Source organism: Chiloscyllium punctatum, chromosome 41 (assembly GCF_047496795.1).
Source record: "Chiloscyllium punctatum isolate Juve2018m chromosome 41, sChiPun1.3, whole genome shotgun sequence".
Classification (NCBI taxonomy): Eukaryota; Metazoa; Chordata; class Chondrichthyes; order Orectolobiformes; family Hemiscylliidae; genus Chiloscyllium; species Chiloscyllium punctatum.
In genome coordinates, this window is record NC_092779.1 from 66,591,310 (window position 1) to 66,610,760 (window position 19,451).

The 19,451-nt window shown below is 46.0% G+C and overlaps 7 non-coding genes across 7 annotated transcripts; all 7 read right to left on the bottom strand.

The window, feature by feature from the left end:
* Positions 1-551: 551 nt before the first annotated feature.
* Positions 552-634, bottom strand: trnal-uaa (transfer RNA leucine (anticodon UAA)). The gene has a single exon. It is a non-coding gene; the product is annotated as a tRNA-Leu (tRNA).
* Positions 635-3,297: 2,663 nt separating this feature from the next.
* On the bottom strand, positions 3,298-3,380 carry trnal-uaa (transfer RNA leucine (anticodon UAA)). Its single transcript has one exon. It is a non-coding gene; the product is annotated as a tRNA-Leu (tRNA).
* Positions 3,381-6,043: 2,663 nt separating this feature from the next.
* Positions 6,044-6,126, bottom strand: trnal-uaa (transfer RNA leucine (anticodon UAA)). Its single transcript has one exon. It is a non-coding gene; the product is annotated as a tRNA-Leu (tRNA).
* Positions 6,127-8,789: 2,663 nt separating this feature from the next.
* Positions 8,790-8,872, bottom strand: trnal-uaa (transfer RNA leucine (anticodon UAA)). The gene has a single exon. It is a non-coding gene; the product is annotated as a tRNA-Leu (tRNA).
* A 2,663-nt stretch (positions 8,873-11,535) lies between these two features.
* Positions 11,536-11,618, bottom strand: trnal-uaa (transfer RNA leucine (anticodon UAA)). The gene has a single exon. It is a non-coding gene; the product is annotated as a tRNA-Leu (tRNA).
* A 2,663-nt stretch (positions 11,619-14,281) lies between these two features.
* Positions 14,282-14,364, bottom strand: trnal-uaa (transfer RNA leucine (anticodon UAA)). The gene has a single exon. It is a non-coding gene; the product is annotated as a tRNA-Leu (tRNA).
* A 2,663-nt stretch (positions 14,365-17,027) lies between these two features.
* Positions 17,028-17,110, bottom strand: trnal-uaa (transfer RNA leucine (anticodon UAA)). The gene has a single exon. It is a non-coding gene; the product is annotated as a tRNA-Leu (tRNA).
* Between the last annotated feature and the right edge of the window lie 2,341 nt (positions 17,111-19,451).

Below are 19,451 nucleotides of genomic sequence, written 5' to 3' on the forward strand. Positions count from 1 at the left end.
ACAACAGGGCAATTCCAAACTACTCTTTCAAACATACAGGAGCCTGAGTGCACCACCACTTCCCGGACAATGCTGAAAAGAGAGAAAGAAAGAACATAATAAGAATGGGCCATAAAAAGTGAATTTCACCAATCACAGTCTCGGCTAGATTACCTTTCCCTTCCGATGTCTCCAGGACGGAGATGAAGGAAATGGGAGAAATTCAATAACATATGACATCGAAATTCATTGGAACGATTTTTTCATTGGCCAGAAAACCAAATAACGACGAGTCGAGTCACCGTAGTACTTTGTTTCACAACAGCGATGAAATAACAGTCTCCATTCGGTTCCATTAAAATTCAACTCGCCTGGAACGTAAAGCAACAGAAGAGCTGCGGGAGGCGAACACGATCATGACAGCACAGACGCTTCGCTAAATTCGGCACTTTCACACACCACAATTAATTGCCCGGGAAGCAAACCCATTTCGCTTCTGTTTTAAACAGAAACGCAGCAGGGGTCGAAACAGCATTTCAACCAGCTGCGCGATTGGAGAAGGTCAGCAGAAATGGCAGCTGTGGGATTCGAACCCACGCCTCTGTCAGAGACTGGAGTTTAAATCCAGCGCCTTAGACCGCTCGGCCACACTACCAGCCAGCCACTAGCGCTGCCCATTTTCTTGCACTTCCAATTGTGCTCCTGCAAAACAACAGATGCAAAGTCACGTTAAAAGGGTTCCATGATCCCTCTCCGACTCGCACAGCTGCTGGGATGTGCCCGGCTACAATGACAATTTCGCAGCAGATAATGATACCCATCAATCCAGACAAAAATCAATGGTAAGCTGAGTCGATCTTCTCAGACTCTTTTCAGCTCCAAATGCATCTGTGAGTGCGTGAGAACACACGATCGGTTATGATTTGGTCAAATTACCATGAGCTGCTTGACATGACTGCAATTTCGATTCTTGCATTGATAAATGATTTCACCCATTGCTCGAAACAGGACAACTTTCACGTTTACACGGAACATGAAACACACCGGACTACAGGGAAAATGCACAAAGCTGAGCAGCCCGTGTTCCAAATCATAACGTGCAGCATAGTTTCAGTCACTGTGTCTGTCTTGCAGAATAAGAGTCCCAAAGAATGTTCTCCACCCTAAAACCGGAGGTAGCATTACAATCCGAGAACGACAGATCACATTGCGAGGATGCTCTGACCTCGGAGCCAATTCGAGATGCCACTTTCCTTGCCTTTTTGCCTTAACCGTGCAATTCGCTGCAGAGATGTTCACACCTGGATATGAGCCACATGGATACCAACTGAGTTGGAAACCTGTGTGGGAATCGAAAGGAAGCAACACAATAAAGTTTGATAAATTCCATGGTGCTTTTAAGAAATGCAGTCTCTGTTCACCTCAATCTAAAAGGCAGTTTCTGAACATAGTCAGAGAACTCAAAAGGGAATTAGCTCACCCCACCCCACTCTCCGGAAGAGGTGCTAACTGCCCTTGAGTGCTTTTTGTTCTCGATGTGAAGAGCTCTCACGCCTGAGTCACCTTCACGTCTCTGGTTGCTGAGCGAATCACAAAGAAGGAATTTCACCAGAGCTGCTACTGCCTCACTTCCCCACTCGCCCTCCCCGTTTATATTTTCCTGCTCGTCAGTGATTTAAAGAAATCCAAATGGATGCGATGTCATTCTGTAGCCTCTCTGTCGATTCCTCCGTCTCACTTCCAACGTGGCTTAGATCTCGGGGCGCACCTTAATACTAGCGACGCTGTGAAAGCATAGGTCCAGAGGTTCCTCTGAGAGTGTAATTTCTTTCATTGCTGTTGCTGATTGAATGAGCCACTTCCGTGCGAACTGCTCCAAAACATGATTCAGGACCTCTGGTGCCAACTCTCGTACGTTGAATAACGACAGACAGCTTCCAAATGAGGTCTTTCAGAGACGACTTTGGGGGTACATTTGACAGACAGACTAGTTCAGGAATCCGTGGTGCGCTGTGATACCAGAGCATCAGCTTCTTCCCTGTCTTTGAACCGGGCAAACCTGCGCAAGGAATGCAAATGCGGTGCTGCTTTTCATGGAAGGATCAGAAGGCGGGAACTACACTCTCAAACAGAATGGCATATGATCAGAACCAGGTTGGAGAAAAACTTGACAATGCTTTGCACAGTAATTAAATGGAGTTGCATTACATTTCACTACGAGAGCAGATTTGTTCAAGCACTGAAAGTTGAAGCCATTCTACTTTTCACCTTTCTGTTTCCAATCGCTCGTTGTTTAATGGGACTTGTTTAATTTTGGCTATGTGCTGAGCATGGACGAGATACACCGAAGTATCTGTTTCCACGCGGTGTGCCCTAATAACGTTGTGTTGCTTAAACCGGCATTAAAGGATCACTCTTTAGCGGAGCTTGCCGTCGCAGTCTGCGGCACAATCATATAGCCTGTTCGACTGCTCACGGGAACGGTAGCATTGTGAATCGCTGCAGAAACGAACGACTTCCTTACTTTTGCTCCGACTGACCATACTCTGGGAAATTTTCCCAGATTCTCAGTTCAGGATTTTTGCAGCTGGAAGTTACCTCAGAAACCCTGTTAACTCGTAATTTATTGAGAGAATCGCAAAACGGAAAGCATTTAACACGGAACACAAACAAAACTGGCAAACCAAATGTATTTCCAGACACAGCGAGCATGAATGCTAAATGTGAGACAGTCCGGGGCATGAGCCATAATGTAATCTCACAACTAACAACAGGGCAATTCCAAACTACTCTTTCAAACATACAGGAGCCTGAGTGCACCACCACTTCCCGGACAATGCTGAAAAGAGAGAAAGAAAGAACATAATAAGAATGGGCCATAAAAAGTGAATTTCACCAATCACAGTCTCGGCTAGATTACCTTTCCCTTCCGATGTCTCCAGGACGGAGATGAAGGAAATGGGAGAAATTCAATAACATATGACATCGAAATTCATTGGAACGATTTTTTCATTGGCCAGAAAACCAAATAACGACGAGTCGAGTCACCGTAGTACTTTGTTTCACAACAGCGATGAAATAACAGTCTCCATTCGATTCCATTAAAATTCAACTCGCCTGGAACGTAAAGCAACAGAAGAGCTGCGGGAGGCGAACACGATCATGACAGCACAGACGCTTCGCCAAATTCGGCACTTTCACACACCACAATTAATTGCCCGGGAAGCAAACCCATTTCGCTTCTGTTTTAAACAGAAACGCAGCAGGGGTCGAAACAGCATTTCAACCAGCTGCGCGATTGGAGAAGGTCAGCAGAAATGGCAGCGGTGGGATTCGAACCCACGCCTCTGTCAGAGACTGGAGCTTAAATCCAGCGCCTTAGACCGCTCGGCCACACTACCAGCCAGCCACTCGCGCTGCCCATTTTCTTGCACTTCCAATTGTGCTCCTGCAAAACAACAGATGCAAAGTCACGTTAAAAGGGTTCCATGATCCCTCTCCGACTCGCACAGCTGCTGGGATGTGCCCGGCTACAATGACAATTTCGCAGCAGATAATGATACCCATCAATCCAGACAAAAATCAATGGTAAGCTGAGTCGATCTTCTCAGACTCTTTTCAGCTCCAAATGCATCTGTGAGTGCGTGAGAACACACGATCGGTTATGATTTGGTCAAATTACCATGAGCTGCTTGACATGACTGCAATTTCGATTCTTGCATTGATAAATGATTTCACCCATTGCTCGAAACAGGACAACTTTCACGTTTACACGGAACATGAAACACACCGGACTACAGGGAAAATGCACAAAGCTGAGCAGCCCGTGTTCCAAATCATAACGTGCAGCATAGTTTCAGTCACTGTGTCTGTCTTGCAGAATAAGAGTCCCAAAGAATGTTCTCCACCCTAAAACCGGAGGTAGCATTACAATCCGAGAACGACAGATCACATTGCGAGGATGCTCTGACCTCGGAGCCAATTCGAGATGCCACTTTCCTTGCCTTTTTGCCTTAACCGTGCAATTCGCTGCAGAGATGTTCACACCTGGATATGAGCCACATGGATACCAACTGAGTTGGAAACCTGTGTGGGAATCGAAAGGAAGCGACACAATAAAGTTTGATAAATTCCATGGTGCTTTTAAGAAATGCAGTCTCTGTTCACCTCAATCTAAAAAGCAGTTTCTGAACATAGTCAGAGAAGTCAAAAGGGAATTAGCTCACCCCACCCCACTCTCCGGAAGAGGTGCTAACTGCCCTTGAGTGCTTTTTGTTCTCGATGTGAAGAGCTCTCACGCCTGAGTCACCTTCACGTCTCTGGTTGCTGAGCGAATCACAAAGAAGGAATTTCACCAGAGCTGCTACTGCCTCACTTCCCCACTCGCCCTCCCCGTTTACATTTTCCTGCTCGTCAGTGATTTAAAGAAATCCAAATGGATGCGATGTCATTCTGTAGCCTCTCTGTCGATTCCTCCGTCTCACTTCCAACGTGGCTTAGATCTCGGGGCGCACCTTAATACTAGCGACGCTGTGAAAGCATAGGTCCAGAGGTTCCTCTGAGAGTGTAATTTCTTTCATTGCTGTTGCTGATTGAATGAGCCACTTCCGTGCGAACTGCTCCAAAACATGATTCAGGACCTCTGGTGCCAACTCTCGTACGTTGAATAACGACAGACAGCTTCCAAATGAGGTCTTTCAGAGACGACTTTGGGGGTACATTTGACAGACAGACTAGTTCAGGAATCCGTGGTGCGCTGTGATACCAGAGCATCAGCTTCTTCCCTGTCTTTGAACCGGGCAAACCTGCGCAAGGAATGCAAATGCGGTGCTGCTTTTCATGGAAGGATCAGAAGGCGGGAACTACACTCTCAAACAGAATGGCATATGATCAGAACCAGGTTGGAGAAAAACTTGACAATGCTTTGCACAGTAATTAAATGGAGTTGCATTACATTTCACTACGAGAGCAGATTTGTTCAGGCACTGAAAGTTGAAGCCATTCTACTTTTCACCTTTCTGTTTCCAATCGCTCGTTGTTTAATGGGACTTGTTTAATTTTGGCTATGTGCTGAGCATGGACGAGATACACCGAAGTATCTGTTTCCACGCGGTGTGCCCTAATAACGTTGTGTTGCTTACACCGGCATTAAAGGATCACTCTTTAGCGGAGCTTGCCGTCGCAGTCTGCGGCACAATCATATAGCCTGTTCGACTGCTCACGGGAACGGTAGCATTGTGAATCGCTGCAGAAACGAACGACTTCCTTACTTTTGCTCCGACTGACCATACTCTGGGAAATTTTCCCAGATTCTCAGTTCAGGATTTTTGCAGCTGGAAGTTACCTCAGAAACCCTGTTAACTCGTAATTTATTGAGAGAATCGCAAAACGGAAAGCATTTAACACGGAACACAAACAAAACTGGCAAACCAAATGTATTTCCAGACACAGCGAGCATGAATGCTAAATGTGAGACAGTCCGGGGCATGAGCCATAAAGTAATCTCACAACTAACAACAGGGCAATTCCAAACTACTCTTTCAAACATACAGGAGCCTGAGTGCACCACCACTTCCCGGACAATGCTGAAAAGAGAGAAAGAAAGAACATAATAAGAATGGGCCATAAAAAGTGAATTTCACCAATCACAGTCTCGGCTAGATTACCTTTCCCTTCCGATGTCTCCAGGACGGAGATGAAGGAAATGGGAGAAATTCAATAACATATGACATCGAAATTCATTGGAACGATTTTTTCATTGGCCAGAAAACCAAATAACGACGAGTCGAGTCACCGTAGTACTTTGTTTCACAACAGCGATGAAATAACAGTCTCCATTCGATTCCATTAAAATTCAACTCGCCTGGAACGTAAAGCAACAGAAGAGCTGCGGGAGGCGAACACGATCATGACAGCACAGACGCTTCGCTAAATTCGGCACTTTCACACACCACGATTAATTGCCCGGGAAGCAAACCCATTTCGCTTCTGTTTTAAACAGAAACGCAGCAGGGGTCGAAACAGCATTTCAACCAGCTGCGCGATTGGAGAAGGTCAGCAGAAATGGCAGCGGTGGGATTCGAACCCACGCCTCTGTCAGAGACTGGAGCTTAAATCCAGCGCCTTAGACCGCTCGGCCACACTACCAGCCAGCCACTAGCGCTGCCCATTTTCTTGCACTTCCAATTGTGCTCCTGCAAAACAACAGATGCAAAGTCACGTTAAAAGGGTTCCATGATCCCTCTCCGACTCGCACAGCTGCTGGGATGTGCCCGGCTACAATGACAATTTCGCAGCAGATAATGATACCCATCAATCCAGACAAAAATCAATGGTAAGCTGAGTCGATCTTCTCAGACTCTTTTCAGCTCCAAATGCATCTGTGAGTGCGTGAGAACACACGATCGGTTATGATTTGGTCAAATTACCATGAGCTGCTTGACATGACTGCAATTTCGATTCTTGCATTGATAAATGATTTCACCCATTGCTCGAAACAGGACAACTTTCACGTTTACACGGAACATGAAACACACCGGACTACAGGGAAAATGCACAAAGCTGAGCAGCCCGTGTTCCAAATCATAACGTGCAGCATAGTTTCAGTCACTGTGTCTGTCTTGCAGAATAAGAGTCCCAAAGAATGTTCTCCACCCTAAAACCGGAGGTAGCATTACAATCCGAGAACGACAGATCACATTGCGAGGATGCTCTGACCTCGGAGCCAATTCGAGATGCCACTTTCCTTGCCTTTTTGCCTTAACCGTGCAATTCGCTGCAGAGATGTTCACACCTGGATATGAGCCACATGGATACCAACTGAGTTGGAAACCTGTGTGGGAATCGAAAGGAAGCGACACAATAAAGTTTGATAAATTCCATGGTGCTTTTAAGAAATGCAGTCTCTGTTCACCTCAATCTAAAAGGCAGTTTCTGAACATAGTCAGAGAAGTCAAAAGGGAATTAGCTCACCCCACCCCACTCTCCGGAAGAGGTGCTAACTGCCCTTGAGTGCTTTTTGTTCTCGATGTGAAGAGCTCTCACGCCTGAGTCACCTTCACGTCTCTGGTTGCTGAGCGAATCACAAAGAAGGAATTTCACCAGAGCTGCTACTGCCTCACTTCCCCACTCGCCCTCCCCGTTTACATTTTCCTGCTCGTCAGTGATTTAAAGAAATCCAAATGGATGCGATGTCATTCTGTAGCCTCTCTGTCGATTCCTCCGTCTCACTTCCAACGTGGCTTAGATCTCGGGGCGCACCTTAATACTAGCGACGCTGTGAAAGCATAGGTCCAGAGGTTCCTCTGAGAGTGTAATTTCTTTCATTGCTGTTGCTGATTGAATGAGCCACTTCCGTGCGAACTGCTCCAAAACATGATTCAGGACCTCTGGTGCCAACTCTCGTACGTTGAATAACGACAGACAGCTTCCAAATGAGGTCTTTCAGAGACGACTTTGGGGGTACATTTGACAGACAGACTAGTTCAGGAATCCGTGGTGCGCTGTGATACCAGAGCATCAGCTTCTTCCCTGTCTTTGAACCGGGCAAACCTGCGCAAGGAATGCAAATGCGGTGCTGCTTTTCATGGAAGGATCAGAAGGCGGGAACTACACTCTCAAACAGAATGGCATATGATCAGAACCAGGTTGGAGAAAAACTTGACAATGCTTTGCACAGTAATTAAATGGAGTTGCATTACATTTCACTACGAGAGCAGATTTGTTCAAGCACTGAAAGTTGAAGCCATTCTACTTTTCACCTTTCTGTTTCCAATCGCTCGTTGTTTAATGGGACTTGTTTAATTTTGGCTATGTGCTGAGCATGGACGAGATACACCGAAGTATCTGTTTCCACGCGGTGTGCCCTAATAACGTTGTGTTGCTTAAACCGGCATTAAAGGATCACTCTTTAGCGGAGCTTGCCGTCGCAGTCTGCGGCACAATCATATAGCCTGTTCGACTGCTCACGGGAACGGTAGCATTGTGAATCGCTGCAGAAACGAACGACTTCCTTACTTTTGCTCCGACTGACCATACTCTGGGAAATTTTCCCAGATTCTCAGTTCAGGATTTTTGCAGCTGGAAGTTACCTCAGAAACCCTGTTAACTCGTAATTTATTGAGAGAATCGCAAAACGGAAAGCATTTAACACGGAACACAAACAAAACTGGCAAACCAAATGTATTTCCAGACACAGCGAGCATGAATGCTAAATGTGAGACAGTCCGGGGCATGAGCCATAATGTAATCTCACAACTAACAACAGGGCAATTCCAAACTACTCTTTCAAACATACAGGAGCCTGAGTGCACCACCACTTCCCGGACAATGCTGAAAAGAGAGAAAGAAAGAACATAATAAGAATGGGCCATAAAAAGTGAATTTCACCAATCACAGTCTCGGCTAGATTACCTTTCCCTTCCGATGTCTCCAGGACGGAGATGAAGGAAATGGGAGAAATTCAATAACATATGACATCGAAATTCATTGGAACGATTTTTTCATTGGCCAGAAAACCAAATAACGACGAGTCGAGTCACCGTAGTACTTTGTTTCACAACAGCGATGAAATAACAGTCTCCATTCGATTCCATTAAAATTCAACTCGCCTGGAACGTAAAGCAACAGAAGAGCTGCGGGAGGCGAACACGATCATGACAGCACAGACGCTTCGCCAAATTCGGCACTTTCACACACCACAATTAATTGCCCGGGAAGCAAACCCATTTCGCTTCTGTTTTAAACAGAAACGCAGCAGGGGTCGAAACAGCATTTCAACCAGCTGCGCGATTGGAGAAGGTCAGCAGAAATGGCAGCGGTGGGATTCGAACCCACGCCTCTGTCAGAGACTGGAGCTTAAATCCAGCGCCTTAGACCGCTCGGCCACACTACCAGCCAGCCACTAGCACTGCCCATTTTCTTGCACTTCCAATTGTGCTCCTGCAAAACAACAGATGCAAAGTCACGTTAAAAGGGTTCCATGATCCCTCTCCGACTCGCACAGCTGCTGGGATGTGCCCGGCTACAATGACAATTTCGCAGCAGATAATGATACCCATCAATCCAGACAAAAATCAATGGTAAGCTGAGTCGATCTTCTCAGACTCTTTTCAGCTCCAAATGCATCTGTGAGTGCGTGAGAACACACGATCGGTTATGATTTGGTCAAATTACCATGAGCTGCTTGACATGACTGCAATTTCGATTCTTGCATTGATAAATGATTTCACCCATTGCTCGAAACAGGACAACTTTCACGTTTACACGGAACATGAAACACACCGGACTACAGGGAAAATGCACAAAGCTGAGCAGCCCGTGTTCCAAATCATAACGTGCAGCATAGTTTCAGTCACTGTGTCTGTCTTGCAGAATAAGAGTCCCAAAGAATGTTCTCCACCCTAAAACCGGAGGTAGCATTACAATCCGAGAACGACAGATCACATTGCGAGGATGCTCTGACCTCGGAGCCAATTCGAGATGCCACTTTCCTTGCCTTTTTGCCTTAACCGTGCAATTCGCTGCAGAGATGTTCACACCTGGATATGAGCCACATGGATACCAACTGAGTTGGAAACCTGTGTGGGAATCGAAAGGAAGCGACACAATAAAGTTTGATAAATTCCATGGTGCTTTTAAGAAATGCAGTCTCTGTTCACCTCAATCTAAAAAGCAGTTTCTGAACATAGTCAGAGAAGTCAAAAGGGAATTAGCTCACCCCACCCCACTCTCCGGAAGAGGTGCTAACTGCCCTTGAGTGCTTTTTGTTCTCGATGTGAAGAGCTCTCACGCCTGAGTCACCTTCACGTCTCTGGTTGCTGAGCGAATCACAAAGAAGGAATTTCACCAGAGCTGCTACTGCCTCACTTCCCCACTCGCCCTCCCCGTTTACATTTTCCTGCTCGTCAGTGATTTAAAGAAATCCAAATGGATGCGATGTCATTCTGTAGCCTCTCTGTCGATTCCTCCGTCTCACTTCCAACGTGGCTTAGATCTCGGGGCGCACCTTAATACTAGCGACGCTGTGAAAGCATAGGTCCAGAGGTTCCTCTGAGAGTGTAATTTCTTTCATTGCTGTTGCTGATTGAATGAGCCACTTCCGTGCGAACTGCTCCAAAACATGATTCAGGACCTCTGGTGCCAACTCTCGTACGTTGAATAACAACAGACAGCTTCCAAATGAGGTCTTTCAGAGACGACTTTGGGGGTACATTTGACAGACAGACTAGTTCAGGAATCCGTGGTGCGCTGTGATACCAGAGCATCAGCTTCTTCCCTGTCTTTGAACCGGGCAAACCTGCGCAAGGAATGCAAATGCGGTGCTGCTTTTCATGGAAGGATCAGAAGGCGGGAACTACACTCTCAAACAGAATGGCATATGATCAGAACCAGGTTGGAGAAAAACTTGACAATGCTTTGCACAGTAATTAAATGGAGTTGCATTACATTTCACTACGAGAGCAGATTTGTTCAAGCACTGAAAGTTGAAGCCATTCTACTTTTCACCTTTCTGTTTCCAATCGCTCGTTGTTTAATGGGACTTGTTTAATTTTGGCTATGTGCTGAGCATGGACGAGATACACCGAAGTATCTGTTTCCACGCGGTGTGCCCTAATAACGTTGTGTTGCTTACACCGGCATTAAAGGATCACTCTTTAGCGGAGCTTGCCGTCGCAGTCTGCGGCACAATCATATAGCCTGTTCGACTGCTCACGGGAACGGTAGCATTGTGAATCGCTGCAGAAACGAACGACTTCCTTACTTTTGCTCCGACTGACCATACTCTGGGAAATTTTCCCAGATTCTCAGTTCAGGATTTTTGCAGCTGGAAGTTACCTCAGAAACCCTGTTCAGTCGTAATTTATTGAGAGAATCGCAAAACGGAAAGCATTTAACACGGAACACAAACAAAACTGGCAAACCAAATGTATTTCCAGACACAGCGAGCATGAATGCTAAATGTGAGACAGTCCGGGGCATGAGCCATAATGTAATCTCACAACTAACAACAGGGCAATTCCAAACTACTCTTTCAAACATACAGGAGCCTGAGTGCACCACCACTTCCCGGACAATGCTGAAAAGAGAGAAAGAAAGAACATAATAAGAATGGGCCATAAAAAGTGAATTTCACCAATCACAGTCTCGGCTAGATTACCTTTCCCTTCCGATGTCTCCAGGACGGAGATGAAGGAAATGGGAGAAATTCAATAACATATGACATCGAAATTCATTGGAACGATTTTTTCATTGGCCAGAAAACCAAATAACGACGAGTCGAGTCACCGTAGTACTTTGTTTCACAACAGCGATGAAATAACAGTCTCCATTCGGTTCCATTAAAATTCAACTCGCCTGGAACGTAAAGCAACAGAAGAGCTGCGGGAGGCGAACACGATCATGACAGCACAGACGCTTCGCTAAATTCGGCACTTTCACACACCACAATTAATTGCCCGGGAAGCAAACCCATTTCGCTTCTGTTTTAAACAGAAACGCAGCAGGGGTCGAAACAGCATTTCAACCAGCTGCGCGATTGGAGAAGGTCAGCAGAAATGGCAGCTGTGGGATTCGAACCCACGCCTCTGTCAGAGACTGGAGTTTAAATCCAGCGCCTTAGACCGCTCGGCCACACTACCAGCCAGCCACTAGCGCTGCCCATTTTCTTGCACTTCCAATTGTGCTCCTGCAAAACAACAGATGCAAAGTCACGTTAAAAGGGTTCCATGATCCCTCTCCGACTCGCACAGCTGCTGGGATGTGCCCGGCTACAATGACAATTTCGCAGCAGATAATGATACCCATCAATCCAGACAAAAATCAATGGTAAGCTGAGTCGATCTTCTCAGACTCTTTTCAGCTCCAAATGCATCTGTGAGTGCGTGAGAACACACGATCGGTTATGATTTGGTCAAATTACCATGAGCTGCTTGACATGACTGCAATTTCGATTCTTGCATTGATAAATGATTTCACCCATTGCTCGAAACAGGACAACTTTCACGTTTACACGGAACATGAAACACACCGGACTACAGGGAAAATGCACAAAGCTGAGCAGCCCGTGTTCCAAATCATAACGTGCAGCATAGTTTCAGTCACTGTGTCTGTCTTGCAGAATAAGAGTCCCAAAGAATGTTCTCCACCCTAAAACCGGAGGTAGCATTACAATCCGAGAACGACAGATCACATTGCGAGGATGCTCTGACCTCGGAGCCAATTCGAGATGCCACTTTCCTTGCCTTTTTGCCTTAACCGTGCAATTCGCTGCAGAGATGTTCACACCTGGATATGAGCCACATGGATACCAACTGAGTTGGAAACCTGTGTGGGAATCGAAAGGAAGCAACACAATAAAGTTTGATAAATTCCATGGTGCTTTTAAGAAATGCAGTCTCTGTTCACCTCAATCTAAAAGGCAGTTTCTGAACATAGTCAGAGAAGTCAAAAGGGAATTAGCTCACCCCACCCCACTCTCCGGAAGAGGTGCTAACTGCCCTTGAGTGCTTTTTGTTCTCGATGTGAAGAGCTCTCACGCCTGAGTCACCTTCACGTCTCTGGTTGCTGAGCGAATCACAAAGAAGGAATTTCACCAGAGCTGCTACTGCCTCACTTCCCCACTCGCCCTCCCCGTTTACATTTTCCTGCTCGTCAGTGATTTAAAGAAATCCAAATGGATGCGATGTCATTCTGTAGCCTCTCTGTCGATTCCTCCGTCTCACTTCCAACGTGGCTTAGATCTCGGGGCGCACCTTAATACTAGCGACGCTGTGAAAGCATAGGTCCAGAGGTTCCTCTGAGAGTGTAATTTCTTTCATTGCTGTTGCTGATTGAATGAGCCACTTCCGTGCGAACTGCTCCAAAACATGATTCAGGACCTCTGGTGCCAACTCTCGTACGTTGAATAACGACAGACAGCTTCCAAATGAGGTCTTTCAGAGACGACTTTGGGGGTACATTTGACAGACAGACTAGTTCAGGAATCCGTGGTGCGCTGTGATACCAGAGCATCAGCTTCTTCCCTGTCTTTGAACCGGGCAAACCTGCGCAAGGAATGCAAATGCGGTGCTGCTTTTCATGGAAGGATCAGAAGGCGGGAACTACACTCTCAAACAGAATGGCATATGATCAGAACCAGGTTGGAGAAAAACTTGACAATGCTTTGCACAGTAATTAAATGGAGTTGCATTACATTTCACTACGAGAGCAGATTTGTTCAAGCACTGAAAGTTGAAGCCATTCTACTTTTCACCTTTCTGTTTCCAATCGCTCGTTGTTTAATGGGACTTGTTTAATTTTGGCTATGTGCTGAGCATGGACGAGATACACCGAAGTATCTGTTTCCACGCGGTGTGCCCTAATAACGTTGTGTTGCTTACACCGGCATTAAAGGATCACTCTTTAGCGGAGCTTGCCGTCGCAGTCTGCGGCACAATCATATAGCCTGTTCGACTGCTCACGGGAACGGTAGCATTGTGAATCGCTGCAGAAACGAACGACTTCCTTACTTTTGCTCCGACTGACCATACTCTGGGAAATTTTCCCAGATTCTCAGTTCAGGATTTTTGCAGCTGGAAGTTACCTCAGAAACCCTGTTCAGTCGTAATTTATTGAGAGAATCGCAAAACGGAAAGCATTTAACACGGAACACAAACAAAACTGGCATACCAAATGTATTTCCAGACACAGCGAGCATGAATGCTAAATGTGAGACAGTCCGGGGCATGAGCCATAATGTAATCTCACAACTAACAACAGGGCAATTCCAAACTACTCTTTCAAACATACAGGAGCCTGAGTGCACCACCACTTCCCGGACAATGCTGAAAAGAGAGAAAGAAAGAACATAATAAGAATGGGCCATAAAAAGTGAATTTCACCAATCACAGTCTCGGCTAGATTACCTTTCCCTTCCGATGTCTCCAGGACGGAGATGAAGGAAATGGGAGAAATTCAATAACATATGACATCGAAATTCATTGGAACGATTTTTTCATTGGCCAGAAAACCAAATAACGACGAGTCGAGTCACCGTAGTACTTTGTTTCACAACAGCGATGAAATAACAGTCTCCATTCGGTTCCATTAAAATTCAACTCGCCTGGAACGTAAAGCAACAGAAGAGCTGCGGGAGGCGAACACGATCATGACAGCACAGACGCTTCGCTAAATTCGGCACTTTCACACACCACAATTAATTGCCCGGGAAGCAAACCCATTTCGCTTCTGTTTTAAACAGAAACGCAGCAGGGGTCGAAACAGCATTTCAACCAGCTGCGCGATTGGAGAAGGTCAGCAGAAATGGCAGCTGTGGGATTCGAACCCACGCCTCTGTCAGAGACTGGAGTTTAAATCCAGCGCCTTAGACCGCTCGGCCACACTACCAGCCAGCCACTAGCGCTGCCCATTTTCTTGCACTTCCAATTGTGCTCCTGCAAAACAACAGATGCAAAGTCACGTTAAAAGGGTTCCATGATCCCTCTCCGACTCGCACAGCTGCTGGGATGTGCCCGGCTACAATGACAATTTCGCAGCAGATAATGATACCCATCAATCCAGACAAAAATCAATGGTAAGCTGAGTCGATCTTCTCAGACTCTTTTCAGCTCCAAATGCATCTGTGAGTGCGTGAGAACACACGATCGGTTATGATTTGGTCAAATTACCATGAGCTGCTTGACATGACTGCAATTTCGATTCTTGCATTGATAAATGATTTCACCCATTGCTCGAAACAGGACAACTTTCACGTTTACACGGAACATGAAACACACCGGACTACAGGGAAAATGCACAAAGCTGAGCAGCCCGTGTTCCAAATCATAACGTGCAGCATAGTTTCAGTCACTGTGTCTGTCTTGCAGAATAAGAGTCCCAAAGAATGTTCTCCACCCTAAAACCGGAGGTAGCATTACAATCCGAGAACGACAGATCACATTGCGAGGATGCTCTGACCTCGGAGCCAATTCGAGATGCCACTTTCCTTGCCTTTTTGCCTTAACCGTGCAATTCGCTGCAGAGATGTTCACACCTGGATATGAGCCACATGGATACCAACTGAGTTGGAAACCTGTGTGGGAATCGAAAGGAAGCAACACAATAAAGTTTGATAAATTCCATGGTGCTTTTAAGAAATGCAGTCTCTGTTCACCTCAATCTAAAAGGCAGTTTCTGAACATAGTCAGAGAAGTCAAAAGGGAATTAGCTCACCCCACCCCACTCTCCGGAAGAGGTGCTAACTGCCCTTGAGTGCTTTTTGTTCTCGATGTGAAGAGCTCTCACGCCTGAGTCACCTTCACGTCTCTGGTTGCTGAGCGAATCACAAAGAAGGAATTTCACCAGAGCTGCTACTGCCTCACTTCCCCACTCGCCCTCCCCGTTTACATTTTCCTGCTCGTCAGTGATTTAAAGAAATCCAAATGGATGCGATGTCATTCTGTAGCCTCTCTGTCGATTCCTCCGTCTCACTTCCAACGTGGCTTAGATCTCGGGGCGCACCTTAATACTAGCGACGCTGTGAAAGCATAGGTCCAGAGGTTCCTCTGAGAGTGTAATTTCTTTCATTGCTGTTGCTGATTGAATGAGCCACTTCCGTGCGAACTGCTCCAAAACATGATTCAGGACCTCTGGTGCCAACTCTCGTACGTTGAATAACGACAGACAGCTTCCAAATGAGGTCTTTCAGAGACGACTTTGGGGGTACATTTGACAGACAGACTAGTTCAGGAATCCGTGGTGCGCTGTGATACCAGAGCATCAGCTTCTTCCCTGTCTTTGAACCGGGCAAACCTGCGCAAGGAATGCAAATGCGGTGCTGCTTTTCATGGAAGGATCAGAAGGCGGGAACTACACTCTCAAACAGAATGGCATATGATCAGAACCAGGTTGGAGAAAAACTTGACAATGCTTTGCACAGTAATTAAATGGAGTTGCATTACATTTCACTACGAGAGCAGATTTGTTCAAGCACTGAAAGTTGAAGCCATTCTACTTTTCACCTTTCTGTTTCCAATCGCTCGTTGTTTAATGGGACTTGTTTAATTTTGGCTATGTGCTGAGCATGGACGAGATACACCGAAGTATCTGTTTCCACGCGGTGTGCCCTAATAACGTTGTGTTGCTTAAACCGGCATTAAAGGATCACTCTTTAGCGGAGCTTGCCGTCGCAGTCTGCGGCACAATCATATAGCCTGTTCGACTGCTCACGGGAACGGTAGCATTGTGAATCGCTGCAGAAACGAACGACTTCCTTACTTTTGCTCCGACTGACCATACTCTGGGAAATTTTCCCAGATTCTCAGTTCAGGATTTTTGCAGCTGGAAGTTACCTCAGAAACCCTGTTAACTCGTAATTTATTGAGAGAATCGCAAAACGGAAAGCATTTAACACGGAACACAAACAAAACTGGCAAACCAAATGTATTTCCAGACACAGCGAGCATGAATGCTAAATGTGAGACAGTCCGGGGCATGAGCCATAATGTAATCTCACAACTAACAACAGGGCAATTCCAAACTACTCTTTCAAACATACAGGAGCCTGAGTGCACCACCACTTCCCGGACAATGCTGAAAAGAGAGAAAGAAAGAACATAATAAGAATGGGCCATAAAAAGTGAATTTCACCAATCACAGTCTCGGCTAGATTACCTTTCCCTTCCGATGTCTCCAGGACGGAGATGAAGGAAATGGGAGAAATTCAATAACATATGACATCGAAATTCATTGGAACGATTTTTTCATTGGCCAGAAAACCAAATAACGACGAGTCGAGTCACCGTAGTACTTTGTTTCACAACAGCGATGAAATAACAGTCTCCATTCGATTCCATTAAAATTCAACTCGCCTGGAACGTAAAGCAACAGAAGAGCTGCGGGAGGCGAACACGATCATGACAGCACAGACGCTTCGCCAAATTCGGCACTTTCACACACCACAATTAATTGCCCGGGAAGCAAACCCATTTCGCTTCTGTTTTAAACAGAAACGCAGCAGGGGTCGAAACAGCATTTCAACCAGCTGCGCGATTGGAGAAGGTCAGCAGAAATGGCAGCGGTGGGATTCGAACCCACGCCTCTGTCAGAGACTGGAGCTTAAATCCAGCGCCTTAGACCGCTCGGCCACACTACCAGCCAGCCACTCGCGCTGCCCATTTTCTTGCACTTCCAATTGTGCTCCTGCAAAACAACAGATGCAAAGTCACGTTAAAAGGGTTCCATGATCCCTCTCCGACTCGCACAGCTGCTGGGATGTGCCCGGCTACAATGACAATTTCGCAGCAGATAATGATACCCATCAATCCAGACAAAAATCAATGGTAAGCTGAGTCGATCTTCTCAGACTCTTTTCAGCTCCAAATGCATCTGTGAGTGCGTGAGAACACACGATCGGTTATGATTTGGTCAAATTACCATGAGCTGCTTGACATGACTGCAATTTCGATTCTTGCATTGATAAATGATTTCACCCATTGCTCGAAACAGGACAACTTTCACGTTTACACGGAACATGAAACACACCGGACTACAGGGAAAATGCACAAAGCTGAGCAGCCCGTGTTCCAAATCATAACGTGCAGCATAGTTTCAGTCACTGTGTCTGTCTTGCAGAATAAGAGTCCCAAAGAATGTTCTCCACCCTAAAACCGGAGGTAGCATTACAATCCGAGAACGACAGATCACATTGCGAGGATGCTCTGACCTCGGAGCCAATTCGAGATGCCACTTTCCTTGCCTTTTTGCCTTAACCGTGCAATTCGCTGCAGAGATGTTCACACCTGGATATGAGCCACATGGATACCAACTGAGTTGGAAACCTGTGTGGGAATCGAAAGGAAGCGACACAATAAAGTTTGATAAATTCCATGGTGCTTTTAAGAAATGCAGTCTCTGTTCACCTCAATCTAAAAAGCAGTTTCTGAACATAGTCAGAGAAGTCAAAAGGGAATTAGCTCACCCCACCCCACTCTCCGGAAGAGGTGCTAACTGCCCTTGAGTGCTTTTTGTTCTCGATGTGAAGAGCTCTCACGCCTGAGTCACCTTCACGTCTCTGGTTGCTGAGCGAATCACAAAGAAGGAATTTCACCAGAGCTGCTACTGCCTCACTTCCCCACTCGCCCTCCCCGTTTACATTTTCCTGCTCGTCAGTGATTTAAAGAAATCCAAATGGATGCGATGTCATTCTGTAGCCTCTCTGTCGATTCCTCCGTCTCACTTCCAACGTGGCTTAGATCTCGGGGCGCACCTTAATACTAGCGACGCTGTGAAAGCATAGGTCCAGAGGTTCCTCTGAGAGTGTAATTTCTTTCATTGCTGTTGCTGATTGAATGAGCCACTTCCGTGCGAACTGCTCCAAAACATGATTCAGGACCTCTGGTGCCAACTCTCGTACGTTGAATAACGACAGACAGCTTCCAAATGAGGTCTTTCAGAGACGACTTTGGGGGTACATTTGACAGACAGACTAGTTCAGGAATCCGTGGTGCGCTGTGATACCAGAGCATCAGCTTCTTCCCTGTCTTTGAACCGGGCAAACCTGCGCAAGGAATGCAAATGCGGTGCTGCTTTTCATGGAAGGATCAGAAGGCGGGAACTACACTCTCAAACAGAATGGCATATGATCAGAACCAGGTTGGAGAAAAACTTGACAATGCTTTGCACAGTAATTAAATGGAGTTGCATTACATTTCACTACGAGAGCAGATTTGTTCAAGCACTGAAAGTTGAAGCCATTCTACTTTTCACCTTTCTGTTTCCAATCGCTCGTTGTTTAATGGGACTTGTTTAATTTTGGCTATGTGCTGAGCATGGACGAGATACACCGAAGTATCTGTTTCCACGCGGTGTGCCCTAATAACGTTGTGTTGCTTACACCGGCATTAAAGGATCACTCTTTAGCGGAGCTTGCCGTCGCAGTCTGCGGCACAATCATATAGCCTGTTCGACTGCTCACGGGAACGGTAGCATTGTGAATCGCTGCAGAAACGAACGACTTCCTTACTTTTGCTCCGACTGACCATACTCTGGGAAATTTTCCCAGATTCTCAGTTCAGGATTTTTGCAGCTGGAAGTTACCTCAGAAACCCTGTTAACTCGTAATTTATTGAGAGAATCGCAAAACGGAAAGCATTTAACACGGAACACAAACAAAACTGGCAAACCAAATGTATTTCCAGACACAGCGAGCATGAATGCTAAATGTGAGACAGTCCGGGGCATGAGCCATAAAGTAATCTCACAACTAACAACAGGGCAATTCCAAACTACTCTTTCAAACATACAGGAGCCTGAGTGCACCACCACTTCCCGGACAATGCTGAAAAGAGAGAAAGAAAGAACATAATAAGAATGGGCCATAAAAAGTGAATTTCACCAATCACAGTCTCGGCTAGATTACCTTTCCCTTCCGATGTCTCCAGGACGGAGATGAAGGAAATGGGAGAAATTCAATAACATATGACATCGAAATTCAT